Genomic DNA, 23,050 nt, shown 5'->3' on the forward strand with positions numbered 1-23,050 from the left:
TCCTGGTAGCTGTCAAGGCATGGGCTAAATCGCATGACTATGACTTTGCCTGGCACTCAAACGGAAAGGTCCTGGTGCGCAGAAGGCCTGGGGACTCCGCCGTAGTCATCAAATGTGAAAGTGATCTCTCAAACCTGGTCACCTGAGTCTTGTGTCTGTGCTGTGTTGCCTTTGTTCTGTCTAAATTCCAAGTTCAATGGCGCATTTGGGATACATATCTTTGGATGAGCTAACCAAAGAATATGGAAATAGAGACACTCTCCTGCGTTGTTTCCATTTAAACGTTCAGTCTCTACAAAACAAAACTGCTGAACATGAGTGCTTATATAATAGAATACAGAATTGCTTCAATGTACTTATGTTTACCGAGACCTGGCAAGCTGATGAAACGGATGCGTTTTACCTTCCTACCATGAAAACATTTTATGTTCATAGAACCAAGCGCCGTGGTGGGGGCGTATCTCTTCTTGTAGAAAACTCCTTACAAGCCCGTTCATTGGCAGACTTCTCTGCTGTTACAGATAGTTATGAAATTGTGTGTGTGCAGGCAAAAGATATCGTTATTGCAGCATGCTACCGTCCTCCAGATGGCAATGTGTGTGATTTTTTTGAGTTCCTAGACAATATGTTAACATTTGTAAATGAAAATCATTATAATGTCATTATTGGCGGTGACTTTAATATTGACATGTCATGTAATACCTCCAGAAAAGTTGAATTTGAAAATCTGCTTAGTAGCAATGCCTGCTCTAACCTTATAAATATGGCTACTCGGTTGACACCTACTTCAGAAACTACTATAGATTTGTTCCTAGCTAATTATGATATAGGGTCCATCACTACAGCTATTCTTCCCTGTTCCATTAGTGACCATATGGCAATATGTTGTAAGGTTGACACTAATCCGTTTAATACAACAGAGAGCCCTGCGATGTTTTCTCAGTTGATTTCACAGAAAACACTAGACTCTTTCCGTACAGAGTTAGAAACTACAAGCTGGGACTACATCCGGAACATTGCTGATGCAAATGCTGCATATGAAGCGTTTATGGGTCGTTTCTTATGTATCTATAAAAAGCATTTCATTCGTAAGGAACGTGTAAAAAACAAAAATTATAAAAAACCTTGGATGACCCGTGAACTTCATAAAAAAATCCATAAAAAAGATCGACTTTTCAAAAAATTTATGAATTCCCGTAATGAGGCGGACCTTCTAGCTTTTAAACGTTTCCGTAATGTTTTAAATAAAGAACTGAAAAAGTGCAGGGACGCCTACTACTTTCGTTACTTTTCTATGTGCTCAGGTCGAATGAGTGAATTATGGAGTAAAATGAATGCTCTTATGGGACGTGGGCAGGAAAAAGATTCCGTAGTAGAGATTATACATGACGGAAAAACGCTGAGAGGGGACGCAATGGTTAATGCTATTAACGAGTTCTTTGTTAACAGGAATGTGACTGCACGCCCTTCAGGAAACAACACAATGCAAAGTACAGCTAACACCAATACTTTTTTCTTAGAACCAACCGACATTCAAGAAGTTTGCTCTGTGTTTGCAAATTTGAAAAATTCGCGTAGCTGCGACGCGGACGATGTGCAAATTAGTCCAGTGAAATATGTCCTTGACGTTATAAGTCCCATACTAACCTACATATATAATATTTGCCTTTCAACTGCAGTTTATCCAACAAAAATGCAAGTGGCTCGAGTGATTCCGCTATACAAAAAAAAAAGGGTGATAACCGAGATGTTTCGAACTACCGCCCCATATCAATATTGCCTGTGTTTTCTAAAGGTCTGGAAAAAATCCTATTCAAACAACTTTCACGTTTCTGCCACAAATATGATATAATCACAAAATCGCAGTATGGCTTCCAAAAACATCGGTCCACAGAACTGGCACTTCTTGATCAAAAAGAATACTTTTTGCAAAACTTCGAGGATAAAAACTACGTTCTGGGGATTTTTGTTGACTTTACGCAGGCTTTTGACAACATTAATCACTCTATTCTTTTGGATAAATTACATCACTACGGTATCAGAGGACATGCACTTAATATGTTAATTAGTTATCTCTCTCACAGAAAACAATTTGTTCAAGTAAGCCATTTAATATCTAATCAGAAAGCAATAGTCGCAGGCGTACCTCAGGGAAGTATTCTTGGTCCCTTACTCTTTAATTTATACATTAATGATATAGTATGTATATCATCTGACCTGAAGTTTGTTATATATGCAGACGACACTAGTATATTTGTGCCTTCATCCTCTTGTGCTGACGCGTTCGTTAAAGGAAACATAGCCTTAAAAAAGTTGGAAGCTTGGACAGACAGTAATCAACTGAATATTAATACAAAAAAACAAAAGCAGTAATTTTTCACCCTAAGGGTAAGCAGCTATCTACCGATTACGATCTTCTGTTTAGAGGTACAAGGATTGAGGTCGTCGAAATAATAAAGGTATTGGGCGTTTTCTTTTCCAAGACGTTGCAATGGGATGACCACGTAAACCATATTTTGCAGAAATTATGTTCCATAACAGGTATACTCAGTCGAAATCGTTATGTCTTTCCAATGTCTGCAAAACTAGCCATTTATTATGCCTTATTTTCTTCTTACATGAACTATCCTCATTTAGTCTGGGGCACAACGACCGACAAAAACCTTAGTAGTCTTTTAAGGATGCAAAAAAAGTTTTACGGATCATTAATAATTTGCCTAAGTTTTACTCAAGTAAATTTATCTTCAGAAATCGTAAGGTCATTCTAATAACTAAAATGTATCATTATAAACTCCTACGCGAATATAAACTCAGCATCAAGGAAAATCAAAGGCTGTTTTTGGACATATCGAACTTAGAATTAATAGGCAACGCGGCCTACAATACGAGGACAACAGACCGTTGGAAAGTGCCAAAATGCCGTACGAACTATGGGTTTCAGAGTCTTAGGAATAACCTGCCTCGATTACTAAATGAACATATTAAAGCGGGAACAGATATTTTAGGACTAAATTTCCGGAACCTGAAGGCGTTGTTTTATTAATTTGCATGTCCCTAATACACACCACACATTTCATAAACAAAACACCTTGTACAGATATTTAGCCACTGTTTCATTATGACTGCATGTCTTTATTTCCCGACCGTTCCATGAGCTTGTCGCCATACCTTTCATAAAAATGCCAAGTTATAATTTTGTTTGTCTCTGTATATTTCTGTATATTTTTTTCTGTACATTTGTTTCTGGATTGTGTTGCTTCGTTGCCGTCAATGCCAGGGGGACCAAGATTTTTTTTTTCAAGCCGTAAAGGAACGGCTTTTCTTCTTGGCCCCTTTCACAATGTGTACGTCATGTTGTGAAGAACAAATAAAAATGAATGAATGTAAAGGGTTCAGCCATATCCATCCATCCATCCATCCATCCATCCATCCATCCATCCATCCATCCATCCATCCATCCATCCATCCATCCATCCATCCATCAATCAATCAATCAATCAATCAATCAATCAATCAATCAATCAATCAATCAATCAATCCATCCATCAATCCATCCATCCATCCATCCATCCATCCATCCATCAATCCATCAATCCATCAATCCATCAATCCATCAATCCATCCATCCATCCATCCATCCATCCATCCATCCATCCATCCATCCATCCATCCATGTAGGAGAGGACGGGAGTTTTGCGGACTAAGACATATAGAGTCAGGTACCACGAGATAGACAGTTTTGCGTTGCGTGCGGAGAGGAGGAAGAAACGGCTGAACACTTGATACTTTTCTGTAAAGGGCTTCACCCTACAGTGGAAAGCAGCGGGGCTGATTTATCCAAAGCATTGGGGTTTAAGGACAGTGAAGGGAAAGTAGATTTTAAGCGGGTAGAAGTAACCAAGCGAAGGTTATCTGATTGGTGGCTAAAATCGAGACAAGAGTAGAATTGCATAAGTCATATGGCTAGGTGGCTTGAGTCACCGCCCGATTTAAAGGGTTCAGCCGTATCCATCCATCCATACATGACGCCGTCGGAGGAGCACGCTTTTTTCTCGGAGCTCCTGCGAATACGTCCGAAGCTAAGTGCTTTTTGGTGTTTGCGCTTGTACATGCTGTCGGGCGGTAGTTTTAAACCGAGTAAAGGGTAGGAAGGCTAGCGGAAGTGTGTGTGCCGAAGGTTTTTGTGTAGGAATTCTGGCAGGCTTTTACGTTGCGTAGTGCCGAAGGTTTTTGTGTATGAATTTTGGCCGGCTTTTACATTGTGTAGTGCCGAACGCTTTTTGTGCAGGAATTTTGGCGGGCTTTTGCGATGCGTACTGCCGAAGGTTTTTGTGTAGGAATTTTAGTGCGTTCTTACGTTGCGTACTGCCGAAGGTTTTTTCTGTAGGAATTTTGGCGGGCTTTTACGTTGCGTAGTGCCGAAGGTTTCCGTATTAGAATTTTGGCGGGCTTGTGCGTTGCGTAGGGCCGAAGGTTTTTACGTAGGATTTTTGGCGGGCTTTTACGTTGCGTAGTCGGCCAGACGATGGCTCGGCAAGCTAGAAAAGTCAAGTTGGACGGGGACGGGGAGTTAGTGCAGTGCCAGGAGTGCGACCGTTGGTGCTATTTAGACGAGACCAAGTTCAGGAGCTTAGCCGAGGCGGATGCGGCTAGCTTCGCGCGCAAGATATGTAAGGGTTTTGAGGAGGCCGTTCAGGCGTTGAAAGGGTAATGGGCAGCTACGATTAAGGAACTCAAAGGGGACCTGAAGGCGGAACGAGGGAAATTGATTAAGTTAGAAACTCCGGTCGCTTAAGAGGGAGGAGGCTAATGCCGACCAGTTGGAACGAATCGTGGGCGAGCTGAAGGAGGAGCGGGAAAAGCGGGCTCAGCTAGAAGAGCAGGTAGAAGCGCTCAGGCCGCGGCCGGCAGGGCACCCCGGTTCGGAGCAGTGTCAGGTGGGGGACGAGGTTTGTCGATCCTACAGTGCTGTAGCGCAGCAGGCTTTGAGTGGGGAAGAGAGAGAGGTTAAAACTCGCGACAGTAGTGTAAGGCGGTGGGACAGACAGCTAGTGCGATCCGGAGGGCAACAGTCGCAGTCAGGAAGCGAACGGTTAGAGCGGAGGAGGGTTCTGGTAGTCGGTGACTCGAACGTAGCGAGGGCTGGCGGAGGTGTTTTGACGACAGTGAAGGCGGACAGGCGGGTACAGGTGGAGGCCCAGTCAGGGAAGTGCATGGTAGATGCAATTACCAAAGCCCAGGAGGTGGTGGGGGGCAGCATGGATGGCGAAAACCTTGTTGTTATCCATGCCGGTCTCAGCGATGTGCTGAAGGGGAGGGGCCAGAATCTCGAGAAGCAGATAGAAGTGGGGATCCGTAGGCTTAGAGAGGCCTCTGAGAGTGTGCATGTGACCATATGCGCTATCCCAGAAGTCCAGAGGCAGTCTAGCGAAACGGAAAGGAGGATCGTTGAGGCTAACCGTGTAATTAGGTTAATGAGTCGACGACTAAGATACCGGGTAATGGAAGTTAACAGGGAAGAGTACGAGGCCAGGCCCCACCCTTTTGCACAGGATGGCATTCACTACAGTGGTGCCACTGCCGAGAGGGTGGGTAGTAGGATAGGTCGCCAGGCAACAATTTATTGGGGGGACCCAGAGCTCTGAGGGAACCAGTGCAGAGAAGGAAGAGCCAAGATCAAAGGGACGATGGAACCACAGGAGATGAAATAGACACAAGCGCCAGGGCCAAGTTAATTCAGATATATGTTTCATTAACATGCAAGGTGGCAGGAATACGCTGTAATTGGAGGAAATAAAAGAACAGTTAAGGCAGGCGGAATTAATAGTATATGGTTTAGTGTAAACACATCTTAGAGACATTGAGCAACCACCCTGTAAACCAGACTATGCATGGGAAAATTGCAATAAAGCAAAGGGCAGCAGAAAGGGGGGTGGAATTGGGGCATTCATTCATAAAAGTAAGATTTTCCAAAGGGTTAAACAGGGATTCAAGGAACATTTATGGCTAATAGGAAAAGTGGCAGGGGAGCAAACACTCCTCGGCTTTGTATACCTGTGGACAGGAGCTAATGCCAAAGGGGAAAACAGAAAAAATATTAGAATGTATTTGAAGCGACATTGATGAGCTAGGAGCACAGGGCGAGATAATTATATTAGGCGACATGAACGCACATATAGAAGACCTGGACGGGTACACAGAATCGACAGGAAGCATTCTGCAGGACATGTGTGACAGGCATGATTCAGTTTTATGCAACAGTACCGAGAAGTGTGAAGGGCTCATAACATGCGAGGCAGGGAGTCTGCACTCGACGATAGATTATGCACTAATGTCACAAAGGGTGTATAATAGATTAAGGGTAATGAGCATAGATGAACATGGTTCCAGAAGTCTAGGTGTGACCACAAGCTTATCAAGTTAAATTTCAGAAGAGAAACCAAAGTGGGACTGAAGCGAGATGAACAATCAGAGCGGAATTTTTACTCAGAAAAGGCATTGGGAGCAGCAGCCAAACAAACTGAGAAAATAATTTTTGAGTATAGTGAAACAGAATGGACTTATACCAAATTAACTCGATTACTGGAGCTAGAGCTAGGTAAGGTGCGAGAAAAGCTAAAATGGAAAAGACGCAAACCCAAGAGTTGGTGGGATGAGGAGGTCAAGCGGGCGATAGATAAACGTCAGGAAACGTCCAGGGAACACAGATAATCCAAGAAGAGGGGGTACCAGAAGTTGAAGTAGACAGAAAATGGGATACCTTCGTAAAGTGTAGAAGGGAAGCATCCTATTTGATTAATGAGAAAATTAGAAGAAATGGTGCCCAATGGATGTCAAAAGTAAATAAAAAGGATAGAAAAGCAGCTCAAAAAATTCTGGAAGCATCTAAATGCAATGAGTAATAAGACTGGGCTAGAACAAAGGTTTCTTGTTACAGATCAAGGTATTAGACCAGAAGGGGATGAAGTGATAAAACATATAGGAACAAGGGTGACAACAAAAATTTAAACAAAGAAATGCTGCGCATAATATATTGTAGGAGGATAGACCGGTTACTGCAATAGCTTCACTTGAACAAAGCGAGTGGGAAAGGGCCGAGAAGAAGGTTCCTAGTGGCACGCTAACAGGACCAGATGGTATTCCGATTATGTTAAGAAGCTAGTACCAAATTCCAAGCAAACATTAATACAAGTAGTGAATAAAGTGATATTGGATGGGAAAGTCCCCGATGAATGGCGATTAAGTAGAATGAACACGATATATAAGGGAAAGCGGGACAAAGCTGACGTAAGTAACTACCGTCCAAAAACAAAACAGTGACAGCTGTGGTGTACAAGGTAATGATGCAGATTATAAAGGACAGAGTGCATGCTTGGGTGGAGAACGACGGGGTGCTAGGGAAGCTACAAACTGGGTTCCGGAAACAAATTAGGTTGGAGAAGAACCTTTTTTTCTTTGACGCAGTGTATAGAGATTGCTGAAAAGGAACACAGGCCCCTATGGCTGGTATTTCTGGATATTAAGGGAGCCTACGACAATGTTATTCAATAGTATCTGTGGGACATATTGAGCACATTGGATGTTGAAGATGGAGTAATTAATATTTTAAAAAATATATATATATATATATATATATATATATATATATATATATATATATATATATATATATATATATATATATATATATATATAAAGATACCAGAGTGTTTATAAAATGAGAAAAAATGTATCAGAGCCTGTAGAGATACAGCGGGGGCTTAGGCAAGGATGTCCTCTGTCTCCTTTGTTGTTCATGTTGTATATGCAAGGGTTGCAGACCAAGCTAGAGAGCAGCGCACTAGGCTTCAACCTTTCTTTTTTCAAGCAAGGAGAATTGATTAAACAGTCATTACCGGGACTAATATACGCCGATGATATAGTGCTAATAGCTGACAACAAGGAAGATTTACAGAAATTGATAGATATTTGTGGTACACAGGGAGATAGATTTGGCGGAACTAGGTTTCAAGTTTAGTAAGGAATAATCTGCAGTCATGATATTTAATGATGAGGTCAGCGAGCATAGAATACAGGAGTTCACGCTAGAAGCAGTGGATGAGAACAAATATCTTGGGATGTGGATAAATAACGGTGCTGAGTATCTGACAGAGCATGAAAAATATGTAATGAATAAAACTAAAAGGAATGCCGCTTTCATGAAAAATAGGGCACTGTGGAAATACAATAGGATGGAAGTGGTAAGAGGGATCTGGAAAGGGGTGATGGTTCCTAGCCTGACTTTCGGTAATGCGGTCCTGTGCATGAGACCAGATGTTTAAGCAAAGTTAGAAATCAAAGCGGCGTATGGAGGCTAGCTTTGGGAGCACATGGCAATACACCAAATCAGGGGGCACAGTGTGATATAAGATGGGCGTTGTTCGAGAGCAGGAAAGCTAGCAGTAAGATAGCATTTGAGGAGCGACTGAGAAAAATGGGGGAAAAGCAGTGGGCTAGGAATCTTTTCAGATACCTGTACATAAGGAATGTTGACATGAAATGGAGAAAGTGAACTAGAAAATTGACAAGCAAATATCTGGACAGCAGTAGAGGGGCAATTCAGCAATTATCGGTTAAGAAAAAGGTTAGAGAAACAGAGAGAGCTCTGTGGAAAACAGTGATGCTGACGAAATCAGCACTGGGAACATATAGAATTTTTAAGCAGGAAATTGCCAAAGAAAATATCTATGATAATTGTAGGGGAAGCTCTGTTTTTTGAGGCCAGGACGGGAGTTTTTCGGACTAAGACATATAGAGTCAGGTACTACGAGATAGACACGTTGTGCGTTGCGTGCGGAGAGGAAGAGGAAACTGCTGAACACATAATACTTTTCTGCAAAGGGCTTCCCCCTACAGTGGAAAGGAGCGGGGCAGATTTATCTAAGGCATTGTGGTTTAAGGACAGTGAAGGGGAAGTAGATTTTAAGCGGGTAGAAATAACCAAGCGAAGGTTATCTGATTGGTGGCTAAAATCAAGAGAAGAGTAAAACTTCATGTCATGGCTAGGTGACTTGAGCCACCGCCCGATTTAAAGGGTTCAGCCGTACCCACCCACCCACCCACCAATCCATCCATCCATCCATCCATCCATCCATCCATCCATCCATCCATCCATCCATCCATCCATCCATCCTTCCATCCATCCATCCGTCCTTCCGTCCGTCCGTCCGTCCGTCCGTCCATCCACCACCCCACCCACCCACCCACCCACCCACGCATCCATCCGTCCGTCCGTCCGTCCGTCCGTCCATCCATCCATCCATCCATCCATCCATCCATCCATCCATCCATCCATCCATCCATCCATCCATCCATCCATCCATCCATCCATCCATCCATCCGTCCTCCATCCATCCGTCCATCCGTCCATCCATCCGTCCGTCCGTCCGTCCGTCCCTCCCTCCCTCCCTCCATCCATCCATCCATCCATCCATCCATCCATCCATCCATCCATCCATCCATCCATCCATCCATCCATCCATCCATCCATCCATCCATCCATCCATCTGCCATCCATCCATCCATCCATCCATCCATCCATCCATCCATCCATCCATCCGTCCGTCCGTCCGTCCGTCCTTGCGTCCGTCCGTCCATCCACCACCCCACCCACCCACCCACCCACGCATCCATCCATCCATCCATCCATCCATCCATCCATCCATCCATCCATCCCTCCGTCCTCCATCCATCCATCCATCCATCCGTCCGTCCGTCCGTCCATCCGTCCGTCCGTCCGCTCGTCCGTCCGTCCGTCCGTCCCTCCATCCATCCATCCATCCATCCATCCATCCATCCATCCATCCATCCATCCATCCATCCATCCATCCATCCCTCCATGCAGCCATCCATCCATCCATCCATCCATCCATCCATCCATCCATCCATCCATCCATCCATCCATCCATCCATCCATCCATCCATCCATCCATCCATCCATCCATACGTTATCCCCATTGGTTTGCGCATTCTACTGCGAGTGAATGTGCAGAGATGGGCGTCCGCCTCGAACGGCCTGAAAAACTAAAATTCTGTGTGAAGCCCGGCAAGACAGCCCCACAGACGTATGAGCTCCTTCGCGACGCTTACGGCAAGGAGACATCATCGCGGGCGCGAGTTTTCGAGTGGCACAAGAGGTTCGTTTCGGAGAGAACGTCGGTGGATGGCGACACAAGGCCGGGGCGCCCTTCAAGCTGACGGAATGAAAACAACGTGGCTCGGATCAGGCAAATCATAAAACAGACCGCACCATTACAGTTCGCATGCTATCAGATGCTCTCGACATTAGTAAGACATCATGCTACCAAATTTTGCGTGAGAACTTGGGGAAACGAAAGCTGAATGCCAGACTTGTGCCGTACTCCCTCACACAGGACCAGAAGGACACGCGGGCATCAGTGACCGCCGATTTTCTCTTTGAGGCAGAGAAAGATGTTGCATTCGTTGAGAACATCATTGCTGAAGACGAAACATGGCGTTTTCAATACGATCCTCAAACGAAGAGGCAGCGCGCCGAATGGCGGTCCACAAGCTCTCCGGCATCGAGAAAGTTGCGGCGACAGGATACCAAAACAAAGACGATGACGACAGGTTTTTCCGATGCAAGAGGTGTCATACACCACTAGTCCGTCCCACAAGGGCATACAGTGAATCAGTTTTATATCCACATGCCCCAACACATGCGTGTTGCACTGCGGCGCCGTCACCCTGACTTATGGGCATCTGGACAATGGAACTTGCAAGGGTGGTCAAACGGGCTAGTTGGTAGCTCATATTTGGAAAAACAGCGCACCTTTAGACACGGACAGAGGCAGATATAACGACACAGCACTGACTTCAACTAGTTCTTTATTGCAGAGTGACACAGTATATATACGAAAAGTGGGCGGGAATACATGGGAAGCAGCTGCTATGTTTGCACGCGACAGAAACATAACTGAGGTGAAAAGACACGAGGTGATAAAGTGCAACTGGGAGTGTATAAAAGTTAAGGGCTGGTAGAGGATGGCACCGAAAGGCAGTAACAAAATGACAAATGACAATGCGATAACAACATGAAAAAATAAGAAAAAATATAGTAAAAACGAAAAGGGCGTTACAAGCAGAGTGAAGATAAAATGCATTAAAAGGTTCGAACCAGGTCGTTAAAAACACAGACAATTAAAATTGACTAAAAGAGCCAAAAAAGGGCATAAAACAGGAGGAAGATTCGATGCGAAAAGGGCCAATAAGATCAAAAGGTTGAATTCAGAACCCGTCCAATAAAAACGTCGAGGATAGGATTCAGAACCCACCCAAAAAGAAATCGCGGTTAGGAAAACACTGCCAAATTACTCCAAGGAAACCTGGTTCAAATAATCTAATTCCCGTTTGGTTAGAGCTATCGATGGTGTGCTCGCACAGTGTTCTCCTAGCTTTAAAATTGCTAGAAGTGCAGCTTTCTTCGTCAGCTGCTGTTAAGGTATTAAGATTTGTTGACGACTACCTATTCCTTTTGGCCAGTAACGAATATACTTTTCCTAATGCCGTTTCAAATGTGCTTTCTTCCTTTGAACAGTGCCTCGTGCCCCTTGTTCTCTCCCATGAGTTACCTGAAAGTGGATCTTCACGCTTTCTAGATTTAAGGCTATCGACCGCAGAAAACCACCTTTGTTGGTGGTTCGAACCAAGAGGGGGCAAGTCCCTGTTACCATGCAGTTCGGCTCACTCGAAGCTCGTTAAGTGAAGTATCGTCAGCCTATGCTTCACAAATTCCCTTATAAAATCTTGCCCACACTCTAAGTGCCAAAGCTTCAAAGAGCAAACCCTTCGCCTGGCAAAAGCTGGCTACCCTGAGCACTTGCTGATCTCAGCAGCTGGCTCCGTCTTCAAAAAACTCAAACGAATAGTAGGGAGTGCTGGCCCAGACCACCAACATAATGTTGCTGTGGTGCCTTACCTGCACCACCTTTCGCACAGGCTCAAAAAGATTGGGCAAAAAGCAGGTGTCCGTGTTGTCTTCTCGACGCCCGACAAGCTATCAAAGCTCTGTCGTAGAGTGAATGCCCCAGCCTTGCGAGGGCCAACCTGGCCAGTTAAACACCAGGCACCTTTCCTTCCTTGCGAAGTTGGTGTGGTGTACAAAATTGGTTTGAGCTGTGGCAAGGTTTACGCGGGCAAAACCGGGCGCTGCCTCAATGAGCGTCTTATGGAGCATTCAAATAATGTCTACAACACTGCAAAGAGAAATCTTTGAGTCCAGTGCTTAAAATGCTCCTCCCGTTCTTGTGAGCCCTTTTTTCATGTATGCACTGTTCTCGCGAAGAATGCACATCAACTCACGCATGAAATCATAGAAGCCGCCCACATTTTAAAGCTAGGAGAACACTGTGTGAGCACATCATCGATAGCTCTAACCAAACGGGAATTAGATTATTTGAACCAGGTTTCTTTGGAGTAATTAGGCAGCCTTTTCCTAGCCTCGATGTTTTTTTGGGTGGGTTCTGAATCCTCTCCTCGACATTTTTATTGGACGGGTTCTGAATTCAACCTTTTGATCTTATTGGCCCTTTTGGCATCGAATTTTCCTCCTTTTTTATACCTTTTTTGGCTCTTTTAGTCGATTTTAATTGTATTTGTTTTTAACGGCCTGGTTTGGACCTTTTAATGCATTTTATCTTCATTCTGCTTGTAATGCCCTTTTGGCTTTTACTATATTTTTCATATTGTTATCGCATTGTCATTTGTCATTCTGTTACTGCCTTTCGGTGCCATCCTCTACCAGCCCTTACCTTTTATACACTCCCAGTTGCACTTGATCACCTCGTGTCTTTTCACCTCAGTTATCTTTCTGTCGCGTGCAGACATAGCAGCGGCTTCCCATGTATTCCCACCCACTTTTCGTATATATACTGTGTCACTCTGCAATAAAGAACTGCTTGAAGTCAGCGCTGTGTCGTTATATCTGCCTCTGTCCGTGTCTAAAGGTGCGCTGTTTTTCCAAATATGGACAATAGAGCCTTCTTTATGATAACGCAAGACCGCACACTGCTCTCAGCGTGACAAAATTTCTCGCCAAGCACAACGTTACATTACTCCCCATCCTCCATACTCTCCTGACCTCTGCCCATGCGATCTTTTCTTTTTCCTCGTGTGAAGAGAGCCCTAAGAGGACGCTGGATGGGGAGCGTGGAGACCATTCAAGACGCCACAACAAAGGAGCGTACAGCCCTGCCAAAAAAAGCGTTTTCCAATTGTTTTCTTCATCCTTTCTTCTTTCACTCCCACCTTTATCCCTTCCCTTACGGCGCGGTTCAGGTGTCCAACGATATACGAGACAGATGCTGCGCCATTTCCTTCCCCCCCCCCCCCCAAAAAAAAAACCAATGAAAAAACCAATGAAATTGTTTCCAAGATGTCAAGAAGCGTTGGAAGCTGTGTATAGACAGCATGGGAGACTATTTAGATGGGGTGCTGCACAAATTATTTAAATGTTAAAAGAATTTTTTAAATGGACTCAGTCTCGGAACTTCACGGACAAAGGTTGTAGACTATCATACCGAAGCTGGAACTTAGGCTTCCCCGGTAAGGCGTGGGCAAACCCAACCATTTTCTTTCGGGCGAGGCGAGTAGAAAAACAAATCCACTGAAACAGACGAATCGCTGCTTTTCAGTTTTGAATGTGGTGTTAACACCATTTGTTTGAACTTAAAGGTACGGAATTTGACAATTACAGGCCTGCATCGACCTTCATAACGACTACCGAGACGATTCGCACGCTCAACTGCGTCATGAGTAATATTGGCGTCAATATCTTCTTTTATTAGGTCAGTGAGCTTCTCCTTACTTTCATGCCCCGTTTCGTCGCTATCAGTGATGCCCCAAGAGAACATGATGTCGCAACGACTGCGTTCTTCAAGTGCATCATGCCTTGAACGCATATCGCAGTTCTCCTGAGCAATGAAATCCAGGGTTCTACGGAAACCCGTCTGGTCGGGTATGTTCATGGCGGAAAATCTTCAAGCGCCGACCAATCGTTAAAAAGGATGACGTTTCGGCCCCGGCTTACGGGGGCCTTGTTCACAATGAAAACATTTTCATTGTGAACAAGGCCCCCGTAAGCCGGGGCCGAAACGTCATCCTTTTTAACGATTGGTCGGCGCTTGAAGATCTCCTGAGCAATGTTTTGAATTCTGTGATCGGCAGCGTAGAAATCCGGCTTTATATCGTCGAGATCGTCACACCCGGTTTTAACGGATGATATCCTCTCATTCATAGCTTTGATTTCTGCTTCAAGGGATTGCTGTGCTGTTCTTGTTTCGTTAACGGGCTTCATTGCTTGAGCTTGCGCCTGGGCTAAAATTCCTGTCTGCTCTTTTAACTCGCGTAAATGCTGAAGCATCGCTTTCTGCCATTAGCCTTTTGTGCGTGTAACAGAATTATCGCCATTAGGCTTGTTGGGACCAGGGTGTTTGTCGACGTCGTCACTACACGACAAAAGGATTCGCAGTACATCAAATCACTTATCGAAAATGTCCCAAAGGACGTGTGGACATGGGAACAGCAATAACGAACGGCTGCCTGAGCGCTTAGCGTATAACGAGTGCTGTTTACATACCTGAACAAATCGAAGATAGGAAACGTCAATCATCGTCACCGTTGGGCCGTTCCCATGTCCACTGAGGTGCCGCCAGTTGACCACGGTATTTATACGCTCCGAAGTTGGTGATGTTTCCCACGATGTGGCTGTCCTCTTGTACCAGACGAACGTGTCATTGTAGAAAGCACTGAATCCATTTACAGCCGCCTGGTGGTACGTCGGGGTGCTGTTTCTGATTGGCACCGCCACAATGAGTGACTGGTAGTTTGGTTCCATGTAGAAAGGGCAGCATGCGAGGCATATCAGGACCTGAACAAATCGTAGATATGAAACATCAAGCACCATCACTGCTGGGCAGCTCCCATGTACACTCTGATTTCGACCAGAATATCATTAACACGTGTTTGTTCCCTCACCCACTCTGCCTGCTTCCTGTCTCTTAACGTTACACCTATGTTTTTTTTCTTTCCATGAATCGTTACGTTGTCCTTAACTTAAGCTGGACCCTTTTCGTTAGCCTCCACGTTTCTGCCTCGTAGGTGAGTACCGGTAAGATACAGCTGTTGTACACTTTTCTTTTGAGGGCTATTGCTGAACTGCTATTCATGATCTGAGAGAACCTGCCATATTCGCTCCACCCCATCTTTACCATTCTAGTTATTGCCCTCTCGTAGTACTCTGGCACCCCAAGGACAAAGACGCAGACGGTGTGATGACAACACAAGTACTTACTAACAGCTGACAAAATTTCTTAGAAGCACAGAACATAATAAAGAAAACAAAACCAACGGTTACATGCGCAATCAAGAACAAGGTTACAAAAGCGCCAGGAAATTATACGTGATACAGCACCACGAATCTACCTATTATCATGAGTTTAATGCACATTGAAGGTAATCAACCTCAGCGCCAAGTAGCAGCATTGATGGTGAACTCAAACAATCTTTAGCCGACTCCCTTATACGGAAGGTCTCTATAATTTCCCGGGACGTCCTATCTTTATGTTTCCAGGGAACGCGTGTTTCGTTAAACAATGAGGCACACTTATGGCTTTTGACATGCTTGGTGAAGTGCCTCCCCGAGCCTCCGTGAGGTGACCAGGCATGTTCCCGGAGGCGTACATTTAGACAGCGTCCCGTCTCTCCGCGTATTGTCGACCAAATGTCAGTTGAATGCTATAGACCACTTCACAAGCACAGTCCACAGACGGATCGGAGTGCTTCACACCACAAGCTTTTTTTCTCTTCCGCGGTGCGTCACACCTCTCAATGGCTGCACATATCCGCCCTTTCTTAATCTTTGCCGAAAATATCATGTCCAACTCATAACGCCGAGCCGCCACCTTAAGGCTGTGAGATTCTCCATGGATGTAAGGGATCGAGGCGAGCTTTTCCCTTCCCTGTGCGCTCTCTTTATGTGACCTAGTTTTCATTAGAGATTGCTTCTGTACCATAAGGATCCGTTTTCACACCGAAGACAGCACAGAGGCTTTTCTTTATCTATTATGTGCTTCTAATAAATTTTGTCAGTTAGTGATAACTTGTGTTGTCACTCCGTCCACGTCCTTGTCCTTGTAGTGCCGCAGCACTATGAATTCATTCCAACTCACCCAATTTTTAACCATATTGCCCTTTCATGATGCGGATTAGCTGTAACTACCTGCCCTAAGTAGACATATTCCTTTACCACTTCCGGCACCTCGCTTGCAATTGTGAACTGCTGTTTCCTTGCTAGGCAGTTGAACATTACTTTAGTTTCCTGCGTGTTAATTTCTAGACCCACCGTTCTGCTCTGCCTATCTAAATCAATGATTATGCTTCGCAATGCATCTCCTGAGTGACTCAGAAAGGCATTGTTATCAGCGAATCGCAGATTATTTAGATATTCTCTATTAAATCTTATCCCCAACTGTTCGCTATTCTGGCCTCGGAATACCTCCTGTAAACAAGCGGTGAATAGCAACGGCGTGATCGTACCTCCTTGCCCGACGCCCTTCATTATTGGAGTTTTATTGCTGAATTTATGGAGGTCTATAGTAGCTGTGCAGTTGCTATAGACATCTCCCAGTAATTTCACGTAAGGCTCTTCTACACCCGGATTCCGCAATGCCTGTACCACACTCGAGGATTCCACTGAGTCGATTGCTTTCTCGTAATCAATGAAGGCTATATATAGAGGTTAGTTATATTCTGCACATTTTTCTATCACTTCATTGATAGTGTGAATATGATATATTGTGGAATATTCTTCACGAAAGCCTGCCTGGTCATTTGGTTGATTGAAGTCTGTCGCAGTTACTTTATAAGCGATTACCTTAGTAAATACCTTGCAGGCAACAGACAGTAACCTGATTGGTCTGTAATTTTTTAAGTCCTTTGCGTCTCCCTTCTTATGAATTAAGGTAATGTTTGCGTTCTTTTAAGCATCTGGTATGGCTGAGATCGTAAGGCACTGCGTATACAGGGTGGCTAGTTTTACTCCCCTCTGTCCTTCAAGAGATCTGCAATTACATTATCCTCGCCCGCTGCTTTCCCTTTTGCATTTCTACTAAGGCTTTCTTTACTTCATCTTTACTTCATCTTCATCTTGGTGGCTGTGCCACAACACGTTTGCATAACCCACTTGTCTTCGCCATGCAGGTGCACTCGCCCTCGATCATTTGGCTCATGCTCAATGCTGTCTTTTGCGCTACCTGGGCGACCGCGATTGAGCGTGCGCCGTTGCGCGGCGCGGCTGACGGAAGGACATTGTGCGCAGCAACTGCCAACCCGCCGATTGAAGTCAACGTGACACTCAGCGCAGACTGGGAGGCCCCATCGTCAGCAACAACACTCACCGTGCCATCTATAAAGGAGCAGCGACCATCCACCGCATCCTGTGGGCTCGGTGGCTGTGCCACAACACGTTTGCATAACCCACTTGTCTTCGCCATGCAGGTTGGTAACCACGAACTCTATTCACAAAAAAAAACCAGCAACTACTTTTTGGTACAGCTTCCGAGCCCCCATCGTTGCCTTGCTACCTGTATCGAGTGCTTTCATGTTGTTCGGTCCCTATTACTGATGTGCGGTGACATTGAGAGCAACCCCGGCCCCGACAAGCTAGACGTAATCCTTGGCGAACTAAAAAAAGATGTCTACTGGCCAGACAGAATTGGTTAAGGAAGTGCAAGAGCTTAAGGGCCAACTGCTCTCAATAGACCTGAAAATGACTAATCTAACTACGCGTCTCAGCGCCTTAGAAAATCACTACGAAAGTCTGTCTACACTCCGCAATGATCTGGAGGGTATTCAGGCCACTTCGGCTGCAACGGCTCGTTTAGTTGGTGTGCTGGAAGCTCGTCTAGATGACGCAGAGAATCGCTCTCGGCGCAATAACCTACTTTTCTATGGTTTACCCGATACCAACCCCACCGAAACGTATTCGCTTACAGAAGACTTGATCATTCGCCACTGCTCTGACCACATGGACACCCAGTTGAGCCCTAACGACATTGAACGCGCCCATCGCCTCGGACGATACTCTAAGGACAGGAAACGCCCAATTATCGTTAAGTTTACATCCTTTAAAACTAAGGAATCAATTCTTTCTAAAGGTTCTAAATTCAAAGGTACAGACTACAGCGTAGGTGAAGACTTTTCGCGCCGCGTTCAAAACTGCCGGAAACATCTTGTCGCTTTTGCCAGGGCGAAGTCCATGCCTTTTTCCCTGAGATTTAAAACTTTGCACATTGGCCCCAAACGTTACGTTTTCGATGAACTTTCAGAATCTGTAAGAGAAATACCCTAGCAATCAGCTCATCCTTGCCGATCATCGAACTCAGCTCATCCCCCACCTACGCCATGCGCCCACGTTTCACTATCAGCTTCCTGCCGAAACGCGATATCGTATCGAACCTTGTAACTTCGTCAGGCAGCAATCTACTTATATTGACCGAAACGTGGCTGAACAGCGATATCACTGACTCAGAAGTTCTGTTTGACCTGCCCAACTTTAATCTTTTTTCGCGCTGATCGCAAGTATTCTCGTGGGGGAGGAGTCCTAATTGCAGTCAGCGAACAATTGTCTTGTTCTGCCATTGATATCGCGTCAGACTTAGAAATGCTGTGGATTATGTGCCGCGCCTCACCTCTGACGTTATTAATTGGTGTGTGTTATAGGCCGCCTCGCAAAAGTGCCGACTTTCCCCGCAAGCTTCACAATGTTCTGAACAAACTAGTATCAAAGCACCCTAAAGCACACATCCTACTATTTGGGGACTTCAATTACCCCAATATCGACTGGAGTAACCAACCCCAGCCCATAGTTAGTCAAGAAGAGCCGAATGACTTCATTGACGTTTGCCTTAATTTTAACTTGACCCAAGTTGTATCGGAACCGACACGCGTCGCAGGGGAAGCGGCGAACACTCTGGATCTCATACTGACCACTCATCCAGACAGTCTTAATTTCATTACAGGCCTCCGAGAAATCAGCGACCATAAAGTAATCCATGCCACCTTTAACTTCTCACCTGAATTAAGACAAACTTCCCAGAAAACTATTAGGCTCTACGATAAGGGAAACTATGAAGCAATCAACTCTGAAATAACGAACTTTCTGTCGGTCTTTGAAACGTCCTATCTTTCCAGAAGTGTAAATGAGAACTGGACCCTTTTCAAACATAAAGTTATCGAACTAACAAATAAATATATTCCGTCATGCAGTTTACGAAAGGGTAATCAGAAACCCTGGTTCACAAAGACACTGAAAAGGCTCGAAAACAAGAAAAAACGCGCATTTCGCACAGCAAAACGCCACGCAAACCCCCACGCATGGGAAAAATATTCTGAAGCTGAGAACGCATACTTGGCCGAGATTGGAAGTGCTAAGCGTTCATTTTTCGAAGTAGTACTACCAAAAATAACAGTTGATAACCCCAAGAAATTCTGGAAGGTGATAAACCCGAAGGAATCGCGCGCTATCACACTCACTAACAATGCTGGTGAAATCGTGGCTGATTCCGACTGTGCTGACATCTTTAACTCTGCATTTTCATCTGTTTTCATCGACGAATCCCAAGCACCATGTTTTACATTACCACTTATTATTACTACAGCCATGGACGCCATAACTTTCAGCAGTAGTGGAATTTCGTGCATAATAGATAAAATAAAACATTCATCTGCCGCCGGCATAGATGACATCAATTCAAAAATTTTGAAAAACGCTAACCCAGCCTGTTCCAGTATTTTCTGTTTATTGTTTTCGCAATCACTCTCCGAAGGAACCATTCCAGACGACTGGAAAGTGGGGAAGGTCATTCCCGTGCACAAAACAGGTAATACTGATTCACCTCTTAATTATCGGCCCATTTCATTAACAAGTATTCCCTGCAAAATCATGGAACATGTCATTTACTCCCAAATCATGCAATTCTCAGATTCCAATAACTTCTTTCATCCGTCACAGCATGGTTTTCGTAAGGGTTTTTCGTGCGAGACTCAACTAGCCATTTTTCTTCATGACATTCACGCCAACCTTGATATTAATCTGCAAACTGACGCCATCTTCTTAGACTTCGCTAAGGCATTCGATAAAGTACCTCATCAATGCTTGCTTCTTAAACTTTCCCATTTAAACCTACATCCAAACATCATCGCGTGGATTAACGAATTCCTCACGAATCGCTCTGTCTGTCTATATTAATAACCAATCCTCCAACCCGCTCCCAGTCACCTCTGGCGTCCCGCAGGGTTCCGTCCTTGGTCCCTTGTTATTTCTCATTTACATTAACGACTTACCCCAGCGCGTATCTTGCCATATCCGCTTTTTCGCTGACGATTGCGTTATTTATTGTTCGGTAACTAACCCTTCTTACCAAGAATCCCTTCAAGCAAACCTAAACCTCGTACTAAACTGGTGTTCGCAGTGGATGATGACACTCAAACCTAACAAATGTAAGTACATGTCTTTTCACCGCCGTCGCAACCCTTTTGTTTTTGAATATTCCGTTTCTAACTGCCCTGTTGACCTCGTCCAGTCTTACAAATACTTAGGTATCACCATTTCTGATGATTTATCTTGGCGACTGCACGTAACTAATCTGATATCATCAGCTAATAAAACATTAGGTTTCTTAAAACGTCACCTGAGGGAAGCCCCTTAACACGTCAAACTACAAGCATACATCTCACTTATCAGAACTAAACTGGAATACGCATCGCCCATCTGGAACCCTCATCAAGCATATTTAACAAATGCCATCGAAGCTGTACAAAACCGAGCTACCAGATTTATTCACTCTTCATACTCATACGACGTTAGCATATCATCTCTAAAATTACAATCAGGTTTGTGTGATCTTTCTGCTCGCCGTCGCATTGCCAGTCTTGTTTTGTATCACAAGTTTTTTTATTCGCCCCTAAGACAAGAACCATACAGCTGCGCACCCCCACCACGCAGATCCCATCGCATCGGTCACCCTCTTCAAGTTTTGCGTCCACGAGCCCGTACTACTACCTTCATGAACTCATTTTTTTCACGAACAGCAACTGACTGGAACGGCCTTCCCCACCATGTCGCTGCCATAACCTGTCCATCCACATTTTCGACTTCTGTGATCGCCTGCATCTTGTAAACCCCACCATTTATGTAACACCCCGAAAGGGGTCTTTAAGGAAAATAAAGTGATGTGATGTGATGTGATACTGGCGGGATGACGCATTGCTGTGCACTACTGTCTTTCTCATTAGCGCTCTGATTACATTCGCTACTGTATAAATTTGTGTAGAGCACTTCGGCTACTTTGACTATCTTATCCATTATGCTAATGACATTGCCCTCTTTGTCGCTTAACGTTTACATCTGGTTTTTTTCCTATGCCTAGTTTCCTCTTCACAGCTTTCAGTCTACCTCCATTCTTTAGGGAATGTTCGATTCTCTCTGTAATGAACTTCCGTAAGTCGGCTACACCTCCCCCCTTTGGTGCTTATTTATTATATTCGATAGCTCTGCTAATTCTATCCCGTCTCTAGGGTTAGACGCCCTCATGCTTTGGCGTTTCTTAATCAGATCTTTCGTCTTATGAGACAGCTTGCCGGTATCATGTCGAAGCGTCCTACCACCTACTTCCACTGCGCACTCCGTAACGATAGCTGTCAGATTATCGTTCATTGTATCAACATTAAGATCGTCTTCCTCAGTTAAGGCTGAATATCTGTTCTGCAGCGATATCCTGAATTCCTCTATTTTCTCTCTTATAGCTACTCCTGAATGGACTTCTTCTTCACTAGCTTCTTCCGTTCCTTCGTCAAGTCTAAGCTAATTCGAGAGTTTACCATTCTGTGGTTGCTACAGCGCACCTGTAAGAGGACGAAGACATCCTGAGCGATGCCACGCTGAGCGCATAACATGAAGTCGATGACGTTTCTAGTCGTACGATTGGGGCTCTTCGACGTTTACTTCCTGTTTTCTCGTTTGCAGAAGAAGGTAGTCATGATTCGTATATTATTGCTATCTGCGATCTCTATAAATAGGTCTCCCCTGCTATTCCTAGAACCGATCCTATAGTGGCCTATCGCCTGGTCGCAAGCCTGCTCTTTGCTCACCTTCGCAGCGAAGTCGCCCAACAGTAGAGTGCACTGTGATGTGGAGCAGCAAATTGCTTTAAGTGTCCTAGATGAGCAAGAGAGTGTCCCGCCTCGATCTAGCGTAATGGTCACTGTAGGTGCCACGGATGCCAATAACGAGGAAGCGCTCATCGAGGGCAACACTGCGCTACTTCTATGCGAGTAATCGGCATCGCAAGAGGCATCGAACATTTCCGCAATGGTCAGGCCGAAGTACTGCTGACTAACTTCAGCAAAGGATATCAGTATATTAGCAGTGGAACGACGATTGCTTTCTTCACCGAAATATCCGACGTACAAAACTTCTTCGCCCTCTCCATCCCATCTGCAGAAGATTCGCCTGACCGAGACAACTCGCCCGCTTTCGATATCAACTCAGCCCTACTCCTGAACACACAAGACCAGACCTGCCATCTGCTTCAAAGCAACAGCGAGTGTTTTTCTTCATCGCCGAAGGTCGGATCAACGCCAATTGCCAAGCAGCGCATTAAAACCGACCAGCACGACGGACTGCTCCGCCAAAGCCCCTACTGTGTTTCGTTGCCAGAACGACAAGCCATCCGGGACCAAGTGGAAGAAATGCTTCGCGACGATGTCATCCTGCCTTGAAAGAGCCCCTGGGCGGCACCGGTCGTTCTGCATTGATTATCGCAGTTTGAACAATAGAACAAAGAAGGACTAGTACCCCCCCCCCCGCATCAACGACACACGGGACCGGCTTTGCAATGCCAAGTATTTCTCACCGATGGACGTCAAGGTCGGCTACTGGCAAACTGAGGTGGATGAAAGAGATCGCCAGAAGACAGCATTGTGTGGGCTCTTT

The 23,050-nt window shown here is 44.9% G+C and overlaps 1 pseudogene; it reads left to right on the forward strand.

Annotated features, from left to right (window-relative positions):
• Positions 1-17,250: 17,250 nt before the first annotated feature.
• LOC144127743 (uncharacterized) lies at positions 17,251-18,427 on the forward strand (annotated as a pseudogene).
• Positions 18,428-23,050: the final 4,623 nt, after the last annotated feature.

This window comes from Amblyomma americanum, chromosome 4 (genome assembly GCF_052857255.1).
Source record: "Amblyomma americanum isolate KBUSLIRL-KWMA chromosome 4, ASM5285725v1, whole genome shotgun sequence".
Classification (NCBI taxonomy): domain Eukaryota; kingdom Metazoa; phylum Arthropoda; class Arachnida; order Ixodida; family Ixodidae; genus Amblyomma; species Amblyomma americanum.